At 48.7% G+C, this 18573-nt stretch overlaps 1 protein-coding gene across 1 annotated transcript in view; it reads left to right on the top strand.

Annotated features, from left to right (window-relative positions):
• Nucleotides 1-18573, top strand: part of KCNIP1 (potassium voltage-gated channel interacting protein 1) — a 399998-nt gene that overhangs the window by 135049 nt on the left and 246376 nt on the right. The gene's annotated exons all lie outside the window — the stretch shown is intronic.

Here is an 18573-nt window from a genome sequence, read left to right as displayed (position 1 = left end):
GCCCAGCCAAAGGTGGAGGTGACCTCCTTACCATAATGAAGACCAGTCACTTCACTCAGAGGACATCAGGCCCCTGCTCTCATTCGTTTGCTGGTCAAGGGTTCCAGTGTTGTCTGCGCCATGCACTCCTGATGTACCTGCCAGTGTCTATTCCCCACTGTTCAGCAACAGCAGATAGCACCCAACTGGCAGTAATTTCAAACCCTTGCACTCCTGGGTCAAGGCTAGGCTCATAGACCCAAGTGCAGCCAGTGGTTTTCTCTTTCCCGAGACTGTGCATTTTGAACAGGGTAACCAAGAACAAGAAGTGGTGGCAACTGTTTTATCCTTAAGAAACCCAAGTGATGAGTTCCCACTGCCAAGATTTCTGGGACTTCCCTGGTTCCTGGCAGTTTCTGCATTTGGTTGTTGAGGATTTTCTGAGGGTGTGAGCCCCCATACCCTTCTTATAATTGCTTCCTTTAGCTGAAGTTGGCCAGAGTCAGTTCCTGTTTATTGCAATAAAAAATAACCCTAGCTAAGATTCACTATCCTGCAGGCAACAGAGTCACTGCATGACAATCAAGGCCAGACTCAGTCTGGCCCCTGCCTACCCCAGCCAGCTTTCTTTCCTGTCCTGCCACCCTGAGCTATCTTGGGTGTGCCACACTGGTTCATGCCTGTGTATACTTTTTAAAACAGTCTTATCATAATGTATTTAATTCCCCACTAATGAACATTTCCAAGTTGAGATATGATTTCTGTATTAGTCAGGGTTCTCTAGAGAAACCGAACCACTGTGTGTGTGTGTGTGTGTGTGTGTGTGTGTGTGTGTGTGTGTGTGTGTGTGTGTATACAGAGAGAGAGAGAGAGAGAGATTTCTTTTAAGGAATTGGCTCATGTGATTAGAGGAGCTGGCAAATCCCAAATCTGCATGCAGATCATTAAGCTGGAAGCCCAGGGAAAAGCTGATGTTGCAGTTAGAGCGCAAAGGCAGTCAGTCAGTTTTTAGAAAGCATTGCCTCTTGCCTGGGTAGATCTTGGTCTTTTTCTCTGAAGGCCTTCAACTGACTGAAGGAAATTCAACCATATTATGGAGGTAATCTGCTTTCCTTAAAAACTTCTGATTAGACTGGCACAGTGGCTTATACCTGTAATCTAAGCACTTTGGGAGACCGAGGCAGAAAGATTGCTTGAGCCCAGGAGTTCGAGACCAGCCTGGGCAGCATAATGAGACCAAGTCTCTACAAAAAAATAAAAAATAAGCCAAACGTGGTGGTGTGTGCCTGCAGTCCCAGCTACTTGGGAGGTTGAGATGGAGGATCTCCTAAGCCCAAGAAGTTGAGGCTGTGGTGAGCCTTGATTGTGCCACCACACTCAGCCTGGGTGACAAAGTGAGATTCCAACTCAACAACAACAACAGAAAAAAACTAATTTAAATGTTAATATCATGGGAAAAGTTAACCTTGCAGCTACCATATCTAGCCTGGTATTCATCCAAACACCTGTGTATGCTGACTTAGTCAAGTTGACACACTAAATTAGCCATCACAATTCACATACCATAAAATAAAATTAACCTTTTTATATTGTGCAATTATGTGGAGGGTTTTTAGTACATTCCCAAGGTTGTGCAATCCCCTGTCTACTCATAGAATATTTTCATCACCCCAGAAAGAACCCCTGACACTCTGGCAGCCTCTTCCTCTCCTCCTCCCTAGCTCATGGCAACTACTAAAATCATCGGTCTGTAAGTTGCACAGGCTGCACCCTCCTCCTCCTCTCCCTTTGCCTTTCTATCCTTTCATCAGGAGCTTACCCGCCTAAAATATCTTCCTTGATTGCCACACCCCATCCCATCTCAATTACTAAATCACTCCATCTTCTTTGACCCAAACAACATAAGTTCTCTGTGCCTCCTGGCATGGCTCTTAGCAAAAGATATTAAAATAGGCTATTAACTAGCTTCTTTCTCTCACCAGACCAAGGTTTCTTAGACTGTGGCCAAGGATTTTAAAGCTTTTTGAAACTGATCCCATATTTTACCTACTTATGTATGTGTTTCCGGGGAGAGCATTCACAGATCTCATCAGATTTCCAGAAGGCTCCCAGGAAGGGTCAAGAGTCGTGACATGAGGCAGAGCTTCTCGAAGGGCAGAGACGTGCTTTGTGAGTTCCCATTCGCCCTCATGCCTGGTGCAGGCCGGGAGACTTGCTGAGCGAGACTGCGTGACGAATGAGTAACATTTAGGAAAAGGTTCCTTCCTTCAAAGGTTTTCCATCATCACTCTCTGGGAAGCATTAAAACGCAAAACAAAATAATATAGGATTAAGCATCAGAGATGGAGGATAGACCTAGAGGTACACATTCATTCATTCATTCATCCACGCATCAATTCACAATTTAGTGTATGCACCTACAAGGTACCAAGCCCAGTGCTCAGAGCCCCAAGAAGCAAGCAGTCGCTGTGAGTGTCCCTAGTCTGTGAACATAGAGGGAAGCCATGTAGTAAATCAGGGAAGGCTTTCTGGCAGATATGCAACACGACATGAGAGAAGTCAGGATTAAGGAGTTGGATCAGCCAGAAGGAACAGAGGCTTGGGAAGGGTGGGGTGTCTCGAGTGTGTGTGCTGTGGGAGTATCAACCTGAGCTGACCAAGGGCCCAGAAGAGGGAGAGAGTATACACAGCAACAGTCCTTGCAGCCCGAAGAGGACTTTGACCAGGAGGTGATGAGGCTGAGGAGCTGAACTGGGTCTGTGAGGAGGTATGGGTGTAATTACCAAGACGGATCACAGAGCTATGCCAAGTGGATCAGGGCACTGACGCTGAGTCAAGCTGGGCCCCCCGTAGAAGAAAGATTTCATTAGTGTTGGACAAGGGGGATGTGGCTGCTCCTCAGAGGCTGGTAGGCAGGAGGCCAGCCAGGTGGGGAGGCTGACCCAATAGCCCTGGAGTGGTGATTGAGCAGCCTGGGAGGCTGCAGGTGCTGAAGGAAGGGGCAGGAAATGGGGACTATTCGTTACCTTGGCACTTACCCCAGAAGACAGAGAGCCACTGCCAGGAGCAGACAGAAATATCCCTGGAGAAAGAGAAAGCCATGCTACAGGCAATCGCAGAGAAAGGATGAGACTGTCTGGTGGCTGCCAGATCCTGGGCAGGGCAGACTTGGGGGTGATGGCCTCAGGCAGGAGGCCCCAGGGCAGGGGCTAGCCCTTCTCATCTCTCTCAGGGGCTGCCCCAACCCCTGACCTCTCTCTCCCTCTCTCCATCTTCTTTTCCCCCCTTCTTCTTGACTGATCCCTTGCCTTCCCCCACCCAAATACACATCCACACCTGCAGGCGGTTCTGAGCAGACAGCTCTAAATAAAACTGTGGTATTATTTGCAGCAGGGATTCTGGATCCAGAACTTTGCTTGATTTGGGAGCTAAAAGGTGATGGTTATTCACACGACTCTCCCTTGAACCATTGCAAAAGTAGAGGGAGGCCCTGGTGGAGAGGAGGTCACTCCTTTATTACTGGGCAAGCTGGAATGGAGAATAGGGCTAAAGCTTCATGGCGTGAACTTAGCCACCAGGTCCCTAGCAAAGCAATTGGAGAACTGGGTATCCTGCGTGGCCCCCTTCCCCCACAGTCATGTGGATGGCCTGGGAATGTTTGCTATGTGACACGGGGACATGAGCCCAGTAGCAACCCTGAAGATGAGCTTCAGGGTTTGAGGGTCCTCATCAGTCTCCTAGTGAGATCATCTTGCCCCCTCCCACTGAGGCAGGAGTGAGTGGGTTAAGGGGGACACCAGCTTCTCAGCACTTTTGGGCCGGTGCTAGATGTTAGGAGCATTTTTTTTCCCCTTATGCTTGGCACTTCACAAGTACTTTCTAATAATCATTTCCTGTCTGAGGCAAGTGATGGGTCATTTCATCCATGAGTACAGGAAATTTGAGAATTGAGACAAATTTAGATAGCCAGTAGTCCATAAGAAGTACTTTGCGACTTGGCTGAGTTGCTCAGCCTCAGCAGCAAGGTGAAGGCATTCAAGATTATCTATGTCCACAGTTCTGTTCAAAGGCCTCTAGGACATTCGAAGTTGGATAGGCCACGTCTTTGGTCCAGCTGACAACTCTCAGGCCCTCCCACACCCCTGCTTAAAATTCTCCCACCATGGCAGGGGTGGACATGCGGCAACCATAAGGGAAAGCTCAAGGGAGTTCATTTGTGGTGATGAATGAGTTTGGTATCTTGACTATGGTGGTGGCTACAGAAATCTGCAAGTGACAAAACGGCATAGAGCTACATATACCCAAAAGAGCATATGCAGGGCTGGGGGGAGCTGAACAAGGTGTGTGGACTGTACCAACATCAGTTTCTTGATTTTGGTATTGTTCAACAGTTATGAAGATGAAACTGAATGAAGGACATGGGGGCTCTCAGTGTTGTTACTGGAATTTTCTGTGAGTCTGTAATCTTTTCAAAATAAAAAGTTAAAAACAATTCCCAAGGCTGGGTGCCATAATCTCAGCACTTTCAGAGGCCAAGACAAGAGGGTTGCTTAAGCCCAGGAATTGGAGACCAGTCTGGGAAACATAGTGAGACCGCATCTCTACAAAAAAATAAAAATAAAACAAACAAACAAAAACAATTCTCACATAGTTTCTCATTGCTTTTAGTGTAAAATCCAAACAATGCACCAAGGACCACAGGCCCTCCACAATCTGGCCTCTTTGGCCTTCTCTCTAGCAATCTCCCCTGGCTCCCTCTGGCCCCATCACCTTTTCTCTGCACCTTGAGTACACCTAGCCTGCTTCTTCCCAGGGCTTGGGCCTTGCTGTTTCTCTCACCTGTTTCTCTCACCCTAAATCCTAAGCATGAGCACTTCCTATCATTCAGACTTCAGAGTGTCTTCCTTTCTCAGTGAGGCCTTCTTCCTCAGGCTGACCTTGTCAGCTCCATCACAGTGGCCCTTCCATTGTCTCTAGGGTGCCACCATCACCAAGTGTCAAGTTTACTCTTCTCAGATGTGATCTGATGTGTTTACTTGCTTATCTAATGCTCTCTGTCCTGACCTCTCCTCCCTCAGAATGGAACAGAAAAACGGTTATCTTGATCACCGGTATATCCTGAAACCTGCAACAATGTGAAGTGAATATTAATAGTAGATTGAATGAATGAATGAATGTGCCACACAAGACAGCATTCTAGCAGAGGTAAAAGGAAAGTTACCTAATGCGAAGGTTCTCAGCTGGGACTCACATGCTTGTTTAAACACATACAGCTACTTCCCAGGTTTACTGAAGACCTTAGCGCACTCCCATCCCCACCCCGGGGTCCACACCTCCCACTCTCTAATGGGATTCAAGTCGCCAGTGCCCTTGCTTTCTCCTACTCACTAACTAGCAAATCTGACTCACAGTATAATATCAGTCATTTATAATTGAATCTGAATTCCAGATCAGTATCTACTTCCTCCAGATATTTGTGGTTTTAACTTTATTTGATATTACTTTATCTTGGGAGAATTTCAGTCCAGGGAAGGGAGGTACACCTGGGGACAGAGCCTCTTGCTGGGCCCATGATGTTATGCCTCACAGGAAGCCAAGAGTTGTGGGTCCATTCTAGAGGGGAGGTCTTGACAGCTGAGACAAACTCACGGCATTTTAAAACATGCCCAAACCTACCAGAGCCTGAGTGACAGTCTTAACTCTGTCTTTCTGTGCCTGTGCTTCCCTGAGCAGACTTCTTTCTCTCTCTGAGCCATCTGCAAAATGAGAGTCCAGCTACATGGCATGTAACATCCCTTCTAGCTTTCTTTCTTCCTCCTTCCTTTCTTTCTCTTTCTTTCTCTCTTTCTTTCTCTCGTTCTCCCCTTCTATCCTTCTGTCTTTCTTTTTTGTAGAGACAGGAATCTCATTATGTTGCCCAGGTTGGTCTTGAATTCCAGGATTCAAGCAATCCTCCCATCTTAGCCTCACGATCACACTGGGATTACAGGCATAAGCTTCCATGCCTGACTGGCCTGTAGGTTTGAATAGTATCACTCTAAGAGAGGCTTTGTTTTCTGGGGAGACTCTGAGTTTTTAGGATGATGTTGAGGGATTTTTTTTCCCTCCTCTAAACAATCAGTTCTCCAATTTTCTGACATCAATACTGGATATCCAACAATTCACTAACTATCCAGAGTCAGCACAAACCCCACAGGTTAAAGTCTCAGTCCCACAAAACTGCCCCCATTTAGACACCAGTCACAAGTCCCTGACCACCTGTACATCTGACCGTTCAGCTATAAGTTGGGAATTCCCATGACCATCCTCCAGGTCCAACAATTTGCTAAAGCAGCTCACAGAACTCAGGAGTACACTTTCCTTATGTTTACTGGTTTATTATAAAGGATACAACTCAGGAACAGCCAAATGGGATAAAGAAATAGGGAAAGGTATGGGGCGGGGGCACACAGAGTTCCCATGCCATCTCTGGGCAGCCATTCTCCCAGCTCTTTGATGTGTTTACCAACAGAAAGCCCTCTAAATTCTGTTTTTGTGTTTTTGTTTTTTTCTAAATAATAGAGACAAGGTCTCGCTACATTGCCCAGACTGGTCTTGAACTCCTGGGTTCAAGCAATCCTCTGGTCCCAAAGTGCTGGGATTACAGGCGTGAGCCACTGTGTCCAGCCCCAAATCCTGTTGTTTAGGGGGTTTTGTGGCAGTTTCATGACATAGGCATGATGGATCAAATCATTGACCATCGGTAATTAATTTAATTTCCAACCCCTCTCTTCTTTCTGAAGGTTGGGGTAGGGATGAAAGTCTCAAGTTTCTAATCAAAGCTTGGTCTTTCTGGTGACCAGTCTCATTCTGAAGCTATCAAGGGCCCTCTAAGAGTCATCTCATTAGAACAAAAGATGGTCCCATACCCTTATCACTCAGGAAATCCCAAGGGTTTTAGGAGCTATGTGCCAGGATCCCAAGACAAAGACCAACTAACTATCTCTCTATGATACCACAGATGTGCACAGTCAGAATCAGAGCATGGATGAGGGTCGGATCCCTAGCTCTCCCCCAACCCAGCCCATTCAGCTTTGTTTACTGTCTGCATCTGGGTCTTCTCCAACTGTGAGTTCCGTCTCCCACCTGGGGGCTCAGCTTGGGATGCTCAGGGCTCTGTGTGTTTTTGATAGCTTGCACAGAGTGTTTGTAGGTGGGGCATTCCGTTCCCTGCTTCCAGGAGTATTAAGGGTAAATGCTCTTCATATGGCAGACACCAGTGAGTCATTGGGAGACACTTCCTAGCTCTGGGCTTGATACAACGCTGGAATGGGTTGCATGCAGAAGCTAGGGAGATTGATCCCTGGAGATCTTGAGGAAGAGCTAAGTGCTTCTCTGGGTGCCTCAGTGGCTCACTTCAATCAGGTGTCACAGGTTTTATCAAGTGAGGTTACCCATGGTGGCTGGACCTGCTTTCATCAAAGTTCTTTCAGCTATAGGTTTGGGAATCCATAGATGGGGTTAATGATGATTTAGTTGTTCAGTCCGCGAGGACACTCCTGTGAGTGAAATAGACTGTGAACTCCTTGGGAGTCAGTGAAAAAGGAGTACCCAGAACAAAACCATGTATTGAGCGGTGTTTGGCAAATTCTGATTCATCTTTCAGGATTCTGCCCAAACATCTCCTGTAGGGTGGTTTGTTTTTTGTTTTGTTTTTGAGATAGGGTCTCACTCTGTTGCCCAAGCTAGAGTGTAGTAGTGAAATCCCAACTCAGTGCAGCCTCGACCTCCTCGATCACCTCCAGGTAATCCTCCTGTCTCAACCATCCGAGTAGCTGGGGCTGCAGATGCACACAACCATGCCCAGTTATTTATTTATTTATTTTGTAGAGACGAGATCTCACTATGTAGCCCAGACTGGGTATCTCCTCTTTTGAAAAACCTTGGCTGATCCCTCCTCCCTTCCCCATTCTTACTTCCTCGGGTTGAATCAGATGTTTCGTCTCTGAGCTGCTGTGGCCTCTTGCTTGACTGCCACTGGTCTATTCCCTCCATCTCATCTTCATGATGTATAATCCACTCTGTCTCCACTGTCAGGACTGTGTACTTCCTGGGGTCCATAACCATGCCCATCTCACCTCTCTCCACATCTCTGGTGCCATCATGGGATAGATAGGGCTGAGCAGGGGCTCAGTGGATGCTGGCCAAATTATTGGAGCAAGGTACTGGGCGCTCAGACATCATGGACAGCAGATACACCAGGGATTGGCAGTGTGGGAACCAGGCAAAGCACTCTGCTCTCAGGTCTACTGCTGTCCTCAGCCTCCTCTTCCTCAGCAACTTCGATCCCCAGCAACTGCATCCTCACCGCACACCAGGCTCAATGCTCATCTACATAGCATTATCCATCCAGAGCAGCCCTGAGCTGTGGGCATGAATACTAATGCGCCACGCCAATGCCAGTCCAAAGCAGGAGAGCCCTGGGCTGTCAATCAGCTCCCCAGCGCCTGCCCAACCCCCTCATATACCCTGGGCCAGTCCTGGGCAAGAAGGAATGGCAGAGACAGAAATCAATTTGACCACTATTGCCAAGGCAATGTCTTGTGGCAGCCCAGGAAGAGATCTTCCATGTAGAGTGAGCAGAGGAGTGGGCCAGTCTGGTCTCTCAGGGCAGGGGCTCCCACGGGTACTCTCAGGAGGGGGAACAGGGGTCTCAGGAGCCCGGGTAAGTATTGCAACAGGAGTGTTGCTGCTCCTGAACCTCTGTGTGTGTTCCGTGGTGTTCTCTAAGCCAAGACCAAGGCTCTTGGTGAAACACCACGCTTCTCTGACTTCAGATAACCGTCCTAGGAGGAAGGATGAGCTCACCTTTTCTTCCTGATACCACTGGCTGTTCCCTCCCAAGCCTTCCTCTTCTTTTCCCCCTCCCCTCAGCTCCTCTTCCTTATGCATATTAGCTTGGACTCTGAGGCCAGAGGCTGGGTGCAAACCCAGACTCGACAGATCACTCCAGCTTTGTGGCCTTGGAAAAGTCACATCATCTCTCCAAACCTCAATTTGCTGATCTATACAGTGGAGAAAAGAGAAGTAAGTACTTGTCATTGAGACATTGTGAGGGTCAATTTATGAATAGCTAAGAATTTCAGGCACTTTATTCTGGTGTGCCAGATATGTCACTTTGCTTACTTCTTAAATAGTTGATTTTGATTTCTATTCCAAGTTCCCATTCCTCTCAGTGGCAGAGAAACCTTAATCAGTTCAGAACACCCCGTCATCTATGTTGCTGGAACACTTTGGGGTGGGTTTATGGAGTATCAAGGTATGAGGTGGGCTCTAGCTCTGGTGCACAGCCTTGCCACCCCTCCAGGCAACCAGCCAGTCCCATGAGGTACCATTCCAGCACATCCTGTGGTCATTGTGACATTCAGGTCACAGCTGGGGTTTCCCAGCCTAGACCTGACATGTGGGGACTTTCTGGGTCACACTCTTCTTGGCTGTAGGGGAAGGATTCTTCTTTTTTCCAGACATGTACTGGAAAGGTCATTCAGGAACCCCTGCCTTGAAAAGACATAAAGGCTGTTGTGCCCCTGTGCTCTTGCCACACAGGGGGCCACCAGGACTTGAAGGGGGATGCTGGGCCATGTCCACTCTCCCAGGCTCCACTTGAGAAAGGGGCACATACCGCCAAATTCTGGGATTTCAGTGCTGAACAGAGACCTCATGCTGCACCTGAGGTGAAGGTACCTAACCAGTCACTTATTCTTTCAGAACTTTCATCTCACACCAGGCCTTAGTCAGTGAAACTCCAAGATGGGGACTCTTGTTTCTGTATTGTCTCTCCCCCAGGCAGTGAATACCATCTAGAGTCCCAGGGTGACACAAGTGTGGAGCCGGCACGGGGTTGCAGGAAACAGGAGAAGCATCTAGTAATAACTCAGTTTTCCGTTGCCTCATCTCTGCAGGCTCAGTCCCAGAGTCAACCCCCAGCGAGATAGCAACCTCTACTCTTTTTTTTTTTTTGAATTGGAGTCTTACTCTGTTGCCCAGGTTGAAGTGCAGTGGCACAAGTTCACTGTAGCCTTAACCTCCTAGGCTCAGGCGATTCTTCCCCTCAGTCTCTTGAGTAGCTGGCACTACAGGCTGGCACCACCAAGCCTGGCTAATTTTGAGTTTTTGTAGAAACAGTTTTCACTATTTTTCCCAGGCTGGTCTTGAACTCGTGGACTCAAGCGATCCTTCCACCTCGGCCTCCCAAAGTGCTGAGATTACAAGTGTGAGCTACTGCACCAGCCCACGACTCTTTTATTTCCTCTTCCTTCCTCCTTCCCTCTTCCTTTCCTCTCATGGATTCCCTCCCTCTTCAGTCTCTACTTGCAACAGCATTAGTGATGGTGCTGGGAGCTGAGCCTGGATCCAGCGCTGACAGGTTCAGCGGGCCGTGCAGGGCCGGGCGCTCATCTGTGGTCACCACCATTATTACTAATCATCAGGCAGTGCTGCTCCCTCTTCCCCTCCCACTCCCTTTCTGGGGGCTTCAGTTGGTAGGAGCCAAGCAGGGAAGGCAGATCCCGAGAGCATTCCAGCAGCTGGTGGGTGTGACTGCAGCCCAAGGCATAAGAGGGTAGGTAGGAGTAGTCTGAAACTTGGAGGATCCAGGACTCTTGCCCTCCCTTGTGCATCTGGACCATCTGGGAGTCCCCAGCGAATTGCTGCCTCCCTAGAGAAACAGCGCTGGAAGGTAGAAGCCCGTTGCCAGAACAACAGGAGGGCTTGGAGCTCCACAGAGAGTGTGAGCTCTGGAGTCGGGTGGATTGAGTTCAAGGCCAGCTCTACCATGTATTTAATCACTGTGTGACTTTGGACAGGTTGCTGAAACTCTCCGTGCCTTCATTGCCTCTTATATAAAATGGGGGATACTGAGAATACCTACCTAATAGGACTGTTGAATTGATTAAGTGAGATTAGCTATGTGACTAACACACAGTAGGAATTCTGAAAATGGTGGCTACACTGTTAATGCAATTATTATTATTATTATTGTCAGAGTCTCATTCTGTCACCCAGGCTGGAATGCAGTGGTACAATAACAGCCACCACAACCTCAACCTGCTAGGCTCAGGTGATCCTTCCACCTCAGCCTTCCAAATGACCGGAACTACAGGCATGTGCCACCACACCTGACTAATTTTTTGATTCTTATTGTAGAGACAAGGTCTTGCCAAATTGCCCAGGCTGGTCTTAAACCCCTGGGCTCAGGCAAGCTTCTCACCTCTGTCTCCCAAAGTACTGGGATTACAGGCGTGGTCCATTCCGCCTGGTCAATGCAATTATTATATAAATTAAGGAGGACAAAGCAGCAGAGGGAGAACCACCGACTCTCCTGGACATGTACCCAAGGGGTTTATGGATCTGTATTTTGCACACACTTTATTTGGGAAGATGAGAAATCCTAACCTCCATGCCTGCAGCATTGCTTCAACCATTTTAGCTTCACCTGCCTACACCGAGCCTCTCCAAAATAGCCCTTAAACCAGGCTCGGTGGCTCAGCCTATAATCCCAGCACTCTGGGAGACTGAGGTGAGTGGACTGCCTGAGCCCACAGGTTAAAGAGCAGCCTGAGCAACTTGGTGAGACCTCGTCTCTACAATAAATAAAAAATTAGCTGGGTGTGGTAGCGTGCGCCTGTAGTTCCAGTTACTTGGAAGGCTGAGGTGGAAGGATCCAACAGAGTCCAGCAGGTCGATGCTGGGGTAGCTGTGAATGTGCCACTGCACTCCAGCCTGGGCAACAGAGTGAGACACCAACTCAAAAAACAAACAAACAAAAATGGCCCTGAAAAGCAGGTACCTAGGGCCACTCCCAGGCCCCTCAGCACTGTCTGGCCCTGCGTCTCACTCCACTCCTTCCAACCCCCCTCCCTTTCTACCTGGCTCTACCTTGATTTCTCCACTCTGACTCTCATCCACTTGGGCTGACCTAGACCCCTGCCCTTGCTCAGTCCCCAGGATTTTGGGTGGAGCCAGTCAGCCTGACTGGAGCCGGGGCTGGTCTCTTCAGCAGACTAGCTGAAGGAAGTGAGTGGTGAAGTCTGGGTGCTAGCTGAGTTGTTTATCTGTCCCTTTCCCCTTTATATGGCGAATTCCCCAAAGCACAAACCTCTGCAGCCCCAGAGACTATCTCAGGGTGGGATCAACAAAAGGCACTCACTCAATGTCCTCACAAAGTTGTGAGTGGATGAATGAATAAATGAATGAAGACTAGTGAGGATGATGATGATGACCTGCCCTTTGCATCAAGCCTTGCAACCTGCCAGGCACTACACCGGAGCTCTTAAATGTTTCTACTCACAACAACCGTACCAAATAGGTCAAAGTATTGTACCTATTTTATAGATGTTGAAACTGAGGGTTTCATACAGCTAAGAAATGAAAGGATCAAATCCTTTACTTTAATCTTTCCTCCTTAGTTCCGGGCTCCTTTAGGGAACAGAGTCTGAACTCAGTGAAATTGTATACCAAGCGTGAGCATGTGCTCATGGATGTGTGGTTATTCTGGGGAAAAGGTTCACAGGTTTTTTTTCAGATACTGAAACGTTTGCTTGAATGCATCTGAATCCATTCATTTATCCACCCTTCCCCTTTCCATCCATCCTTCCATCCACCCCCAGAGAGACATTGATCAATATTCATGAAGTGTCTGCCTTGTGCCAAGCATAGTGCTGGCACCCATGACTTCTCTGGTCTCCAGGAATATAATATCCTTCCCTCTCTCCCTGACCACCCCACCTCCGTCCCACTGCACACACACACACACACACACACACACACACACACACACACACACACACACACAAGAGGGTTTTGCCGCCAGTGTCTCGGCTGTGTGGGTGGCTGCACTCTGTCTGAACTCATCTCAGCCCTGGTGGAGACTGTGGCAGCTCAGAAGAGTGAAAGGGGAGCCCTTGGGCAGCGCAGCCATCAGGACATGAAGGGCAGAGCTGTGTCCTGGTTTCCCTGGCATCCCCTGCAGCCCACATCAGTCCTGCTCCCTTGGGAACATAATCAACCTCGACAGATGAGGCCATGCTTGCTGTATAAAGATGTGGTCCAAAGGAGCTGCTTCCCAAGCCCACGTTCTGTTCAAAGGTCTTTTCTTCCTCCTGGGAAGATAGGGAGGATGGTACAAGCAGAGGGGACCAGAGGGGGAAATTGAGGAATGGAGTTTGTGTTTTCCAAGTCAGGACAGTATTCAGCCAGAGAGACCCCATGCCAGGCACTCTTATAATCACGAGATCACTTTCAGTCTCACCCTGCCACTGACATTGGCAATGGTGGGATTGTTCTGCTTGCATACGTATGGAAATGGAGACAACGTGCCCAAGGTCAAGGCTGGTCTGCCTGACTTAAGAATCGGATCTATTTTCCTGCCCTCTGAAGACCTATATATCTTGTGTTATCACTTCATAGTTTGTACAAGGTGAGCTTATCTGGAGTCTCCGAAACTGCACCCCAAACTCACTGTCCACCTTCCCCCAGCCTGATTGCAGTTTGTAATGAGGCAGTGATTCATTCCTAGAGTGCCATCTTCCTGAGGGTAGGAACTCTGGCTTCTTCTCAATTACTATCAACCCATGTATTTAGCATAGTGTCTGGCAGGTAGATGGTGCTTCATAAATATTTGTTGAATGAATGATGAATGAATGAATGAATGAATGAATAACCCAATGGACCACAGAAGAAATAACAAGAAAGGACACTTTACAGGGCATTTTCCCTTGCCTTTATCTTACCACATTGTCATACCAACCCCACGAATTGGTTGTGTTCTTGTGCCACAGATAAGGAAGTCAAAGTCCAGGCATGTGTTTATTAAAAGAAGAGGAGACATGAATCTGGGGATAAATGATGACACCTTTTCTCCTCCCTGGATCTCAGTTTGAGTATCTGAGGAACACTGAAGGTGTTCTGGGCCAGGCTGAGCAGCAGGGTGTGGGGGGAGGAGACAGGGGAGGGGCCAGGGGTATATGCAAAGCAGAAGACCCAGCCTTTGCTTTCTAAAAGCTCCCAGGTCTATTTGAGGCCAGACTTATGCATGCAGAACATTTGGGAGATGGCACAAGGCAGCAGCAAGCAGAGTGCTGAATTGCACATAATCAGGTGCCAACCATATTCCCTTCCTTAACTAATCTGAGGCTTTTAATACCAGATGGGGACCCTGAGAATAGATTTCCTATCAAGCAGATGAAGAGCAAAGATGGAAGCAAAGGAAGGGTTGCGGCTTACTCATTTTCATACCCCTCCTGCCTAGCACGACGCCCGGCCCACAGCCACAGGAATGGGAGCAGTCCACGCTCAATGCTGGGCACACTATGTATGGGGCTCCCACAAGGGTCTACCACACACCGTGTCGCCCGCCCCCCCCCCGACAATGCTACCAGGAAGGTCCTAATGCAATTCATAAGGAGATGAGAGTGGGGGCCAGAGAAAGCACTTGTCATGCCCAAAGTTACACGGCAAAGGGGCAAAGTCCACATTTGAACTCAGTTCTAGCAGCCTCCAAAATCCACACCGTCAATCTGACACTATGTGGCAGGAAGGAGCTGCTATTGTCCACAAGGATGGGAAGAAATGTTGCTGAGGGAGCAGTGGGTAGGGAAAAAAGATAGGAGGAGGGAGGAAGAAAAGGAGGAGGGAAGGAGAAATGAATTAAGAAAGAGAAAGGAGAAAGGGATGAAGGAGGGAGGAAGGAAGGAAGGCAGGAAGGAACAGGGCTCCCGTGTTACATAAACTCAGGCAAGCACATGCATGTTTTGACAGGATCCCTGCAGGTCTCTGACAACCTTGATTCTTCCTCTCTGAACAGCTTCAGAGGGGTGACCTAAGGAGCCCTACATAGAGACTCAAGTCAGAGAGAAGGCCTTGCTTCCAGAGCCTTCTGAGGGTATGGCCTAGCACTAGGGGTATATATTAGTCAGCTTGGGCTGCCTTTAAAAAATACCAGTCTAGGTAGCTTAAACAATAGATATTTATTTCCTCACAGTTCTGGAGACTGGAAGTCTAAGGTCAAGAGGCCAGAGTATTTGCTGTCCAGCGAGGACCATTTCCTTGGGTTGCAGATGGCTGCCTTCTCCCTGTGTGTTCACATGACCTCTTCCTTGTGCATGGGGTGTCTCTCCTTGTAATGACACTAACTCATTCAGATCAGGGTCCCACCCTTGTGACCTCATTTAATCTTAATTATTTTCTTAGAGGCTCTGTCCCCAAATACAGTTACACTGGGGGTTAGGGCTTCAACATATGAATTTTGGGAAGACACATATGTTCATTCCATACTCATTCCATACCAGGGTGGATGACGGAGGAGTCAGGGATGGTACTTGAGTTGATTCACCTTCCAGAGTCAAGGGAACCATGGCCACTGAAGCTTGGGTGGGAAGAGGATAGCAAGGTCACCTTAGTGAGTATACCATGTCAGGGACGACAGGACAAATGACACCTGCAGCCAGGGTGACTGATGGAAGGCTTTCTTGGCACCCCCTTTGAGATCTGTTTTGTCTCTTGCTCACTCCTTGTGCAGTTCTCCAGTCTCTGTTGCAAGTTCCCAAGAGGCAGGGAGTGGCCTGTTATCATTTTCTCTCTCTCCTACTCCTCACACTTACCTTTATCCTCCGACTTAGACACATTCTTTGTGAACTTCTCATGGGTGATATCTGCTGCATTATACAGTGAGTGTGTGTGTGTGTGTGTGTGTGTGTGTGTGTGTCTTCAGATAATACCTACTTTATAGGGTGTCTGCAGAAATAAATGAGCTATGGTGTATGTAGTTTTCAGGTACATGGTAGATATGTGAATGAATAAATATTTGTTGAATGAATAAATGAATCTTCATTTGGAAGAGTGAGCATCTCCCTTTTAGGGCCAAGGCTGATCTGGTAATTGTCAATTTTTGCTGAATAACTGGGTCACTGAGCAAAGAAAATTAACTCTACATTCATTCATCATTCATTCTGCATGGATTGACTGTACCCCTGTCAGAAGCCAGAGGTTAAGCAGAAAGTACGGAGGTAAATCAGTATTGGTCTCTACTCCTGAGGCACTTGCAGTCCAGTAGGAGAGACAGACAAGGAAAGGGACATGAGGACCAAAGACATGAGTGCTCGGATAAGAAAAGAAGTCATAAGAGCAATGGAAACCCTAAGCTGGGTACCGACTGTGGACCAGGGAGGGATTCCTGGAGGAGGTGATACCTGAATTAGATATGTCGAATGAAGAGCAGTTAGAGAGAGAAAGAGGTGAGGGACATTCTAGGTAGAGAACAGCACTTGCAAAGGCCCTGAACAGAACCAAAGTGAGCATGTTTGGGAAACAGTGAGGGAATTCACTGTGGCTGAGCCCAAAAGGGAGAAGCAGGGACAGGGGGTTGGTAGAAGAAGGCAGGGCCATTAAAAACCCTCACAGTTTGTGTTCAACAGTTTGGACTTGACCTGGGTAACTTTGTCTCATTCCCACAACTCAGAGGCAGCCCCCTGAGAACACCTTCAGGAGCACTTTGCCATTTCTGATCTGTAAAATGGAGTGATTCACCTGTACTCTGCTGCTTCAGAGGGTTGCAGGGAGGCGGGAATGAGAGGATGGTATCCTAGCCTTTTGTGACCTCTCAAGTGCTGTCCTTGTTGTCACTCAGATATTGTAAGATCCACAGAACCCTGTTAGGGCAGTAGCCCAGTGCTCCTCCATGGATGTCCCTAAGAAGTTGGTAAAGACACCTGGGGTGACATCACTTCTTCCCCAGCAAAAAGTCCTCCTCTGTTCCTTGAGTCCTGGCATTTTGGTGGGTCCTCTGGTGACCCCAGGCTTCAGCCCCACCCCACCCTCTTCCCCAGCAGGGAGAGCAGGAGGGAGCCAGGGACTAGCCCCTGTGTCCTGCCCCACCATTCTCCAGGACTCCAGGCTTCCTGGGCATAGACAAGCCCTGAAGTTGCAGTTGGGAGAGCTGAGGCTTTGAATCTGGTGGGAGCCTGAGGGGTTGTCCCCATTGCCCCCATCAGCCAGCCATGACAGAACACTGGGTTCTGAATTCTAAACCCACATCCTGACTGGGTAAAGTCAGGCAAGCTTCTTACCCCAGCTAAGCCTCAAGTTCTCTCTGTAGGGATTGTCAGACATGGCCTGCCTAGCTCACAGGGCTGGGGTGGGCATCACGTGGGGTGATGCAGTTAACACAGCAGCAGGCAGTGCAGATGGAAGGAACGCATGTTAGTAAGTGCACCTCCCCCGCTGCACAAAATAGGACACGTGTTGAACCTGGAGAAAACACTAAGTGCTGCACAGGTGATGAAAACTATTCAGGGTCCCTGGCCAAGTCCCAGGCCATCTGCAACTCTGAAGGGGCAGCTCATGGGCTGGAATGAGGGGAAGCAGCTCCAACGGGGCCTTGTTTCCTGGAGTCCAACTGTGTGCTTGTATGGCCTTCAGCTTGCGTGAATATGGTAACTATGATGCCGTATTGCACTGTGCTTGTGTCTGCCTGCCTGTGTGTTTGTGTGTGTCTCTAACTTGTGTGGGGTCTTACGGATGCACCTGTGGGTGTATTGTGGGCCTTGGGTCTGTCTGTGTGTGCAACAACGTCTGTGCGAGCATGAGGGACCTGTGCCCATATGTTTGAGGAACTATGTGTGTGCGTGCGCACACATTTATGAGGCCATATGTTGGGGGACTCTGTGAACTGCAAATATGGTGTGGATCTATATGGCAGACAGAAAATGACTGGGCGGGGTCCACGAACAGCCTGGGCAAAGGATTTTCAGTGCCAATCAAGAGTGGTTTCAGTGGGAGCCCAGGCAGCTCAGACTTGGGGGTGGAAAACTCTTCCTCAGACTTTTGGGGAAGTAAACCTTGCATTTCAGTGCCACAAGGCTCTGTCCACAGGTGTAGACCAAACTTTGCTCTTTTTTTGAGAAGCTTCATGGGCTTGAGGGTCTTTGTGATTTGGCCTTCAAGCTCACAGAAGGGAGATGGCTTCCTAAACTCAATCACTGGCCCCTGGAGCAGTAACTCAACCCCTGTTCTGGAACTGATGACTAATAAATTATTGAGCTGGAGAGGGAGAAAAGGAAGAACGAAGGTGGGAAGAAAGAAAAATCAGAAAGCAAGGGCCCAGAGGGGCAGAGGGCTCCTGTCCCTTCCCCAATTCCCTGTCATTCAAAGGTGGACCCTGCTATTAGAGGGTTCTGCAGGCTCCTCCCGGCTGCACAGAGCAGGAGGGCACCTTCTTCCCATGACAACCCAGTTGGGTGTACATTTTCATGTATCTTATTGAGGCAGACTTTCCCCCTACTTCATGAATTCAGGCGGTGGGTTAAATAAGATTTCCCTTGAAGTCAAACGAAATCACAGTACACCACGCACAGGGACGGAAACACGCACACACACACACACACACACACACACACACACACTCACACACGTTCTCCCTGGGAGCACTCCCTCGCGGCCTCTGGACCGCACCCATCAGCCAGGTGCCTAGCCCGGGGTCCGTCAGCCCGAGGACGCCCCCTCCTGGGAGTCCTGCTCGCGCCCCGGCCGGTGCAGGCGCGCAGGAGTGGGGGCCCAGGG

The sequence above is a fragment of the Carlito syrichta genome, unplaced genomic scaffold (assembly GCF_000164805.1).
Source record: "Carlito syrichta isolate Samal-C Ts95f unplaced genomic scaffold, Tarsius_syrichta-2.0.1 Scaffold93688, whole genome shotgun sequence".
NCBI lineage: Eukaryota > Metazoa > Chordata > Mammalia > Primates > Tarsiidae > Carlito > Carlito syrichta.
The sequence above is the reverse complement of the archived record's forward strand: the minus strand, read 5'-3'. Positions and strand labels throughout refer to the sequence as shown.